This window comes from Pinus tabuliformis, chromosome 5_2 (assembly GCF_031772625.1).
Source record: "Pinus tabuliformis cultivar Carrire ecotype Pingquan chromosome 5_2, CPIR1, whole genome shotgun sequence".
Classification (NCBI taxonomy): domain Eukaryota; kingdom Viridiplantae; phylum Streptophyta; class Pinopsida; order Pinales; family Pinaceae; genus Pinus; species Pinus tabuliformis.
The window spans coordinates 200,369,199-200,371,156 of NC_142306.1; positions in this window are offsets into that span (position 1 = coordinate 200,369,199).

Consider the following 1,958-nt stretch of genomic DNA (forward strand, 5'->3'; position numbering starts at 1 on the left):
AATCGAATGCTTATCACACCTCAAAGTTCACCAATGGCATTCAATGGCTTGAGACTCAAGTATGCACTCGATGGCAGCTCAAATTACATAGCATGGAAGGATCACATGGAAGTGGTATTAGAAGACAATGGTTTGAAGGATTTCATTGATCAAGAAATCCCCAAGCCAGCTACAGCTAATGCACAAGAATTGGATAAATGGAAGAAGTGTGTGTGAAGGTGAGAAGAATTCTTCTAGATGGAGTTCAAGACCATATTGTCTTGAGTCTCCATGGGAAGGAGACTTTGTTTTCAATGTGGAAGACATTGAAGGACCTATATCAGAACAATAACGATCAGAGGAAACTGGCACTCAAGGATAAGCTTCGGAAAATCAAGTGTGAGAAGGGTGACACTATTTCTACATATCTAAACAAACTCACCACCTGTAGAGATGAGCTTGGTAGTGTGGGAATAAGGATAGCCGATGATGATATGGTGAGCCTTGCTCTCCTTCGTCTTACAAAGAGCTGGCATAGCTACCAGGACTTTGTGAATGGAAGAGACAAATTGCTGGATTTGGAACGACTGTGGTCGAATCTGATGCAGAACAAGATCAGGAGGAGCACAGGAGATGGTTCTTCATCTAAGAATGATGATGAAGAAAATCTAGCCTTAGAAAGTAAGGCAAGGAAAGGGAAAGGGAAGGCTTCCCATTCCAAATCGAATTCTTCTCATGGAGGGAAGAAGATTGACAAATCTAAAGTGAGATGCTTTAATTATCATGAGGTGGGCTATTATGCAACTAATTTTCCATTGAAGAAATCCAAGAAGGGATCCTCGAAAGGATCAGAAGGTGAGGCACTGGCCTCTCAGTTCGAATTGGATTTTACTCTCATCGCATGCATGCTTTCATCGATGGTGGGTTGTGTTTGGTATCTCGACAGTGGAGCCTCATTCCACATGACCAGCAATAAAAGTTTATTTAGTACCTTGGAGGAGAAATACCTCAAGACGTGCATAGAGATGAGCGATGATGGAAAGTACTATGTTTCAGGAGAAGGCACGATTGCTTTTCAGAGGGAGCATGGAGCTCCTCTCACCCTTACTAATGTAAAGTATGTGCCTAGACTAAAGAAGAACTTGGTATCAGTTGTGATGTTGGAGGACAAAGGCTATGATTTTGTCTTTAGTAAAGGAAATCCGTTCTTGAGATACATTGCCACGGGTCAAACCAAGAGGATTGGGATTCGAGTGAGGAATCTCTATAAGCTAGAGGTAGACGACTATGCTTCATTGAGTTAGAAAGTAGAATTGGTGCAAAGCCAAAACATTGGCAAGTTATGGCATATGCACTTGGGCCACTTGCACCATGGGGCCTTGAAGATAATGCAACAGATCTCTACCAGACTTCCCAAAGGTAAACTTGAGCTAGTGGACATATGCAAAGGTTGTACCTTAGGAAAGTACACCAAGTCTTCCTTTCATGATCGAGACAGTCGAGCTGAAGCAATCATGGAGCAAGTTCATATTGATGTGTGTGGACCATTGTTGATAGAATCCAGTGTGAAACAAAGGTATTATGTGATCTTCATTGATGATTTTTCTCATAAATGTTGGATCTATTTCATGGAGAAGAAGGATAAAACCTTCTCAAATTTTTGTGAGTTCAAGGGTTTGGTTGAGAAAGAATCAGGGAAGAAGATCAAGGCCTTGAGAAGCAAAAATGGTGGAGAGTATGTCTCTCAAGAGTTTAAGGACTTCTATGCAGTGGAAGGAATTAAACGAGAGTTGACAACACCTCATAACCCACAACAGAATGGAGTGGCCAAGAGGAAGAATAGAACGACTGTGGGGGCAGCTCAAGCGATGCTACCTGACCAAGGCCTACCACTTCATTTGTGGGCTGAGGCATGCAACAAAATGGTCTATTTGCATAATAGAAGCCTGCATCACATTCTTGGGATGAAGACACCAGAG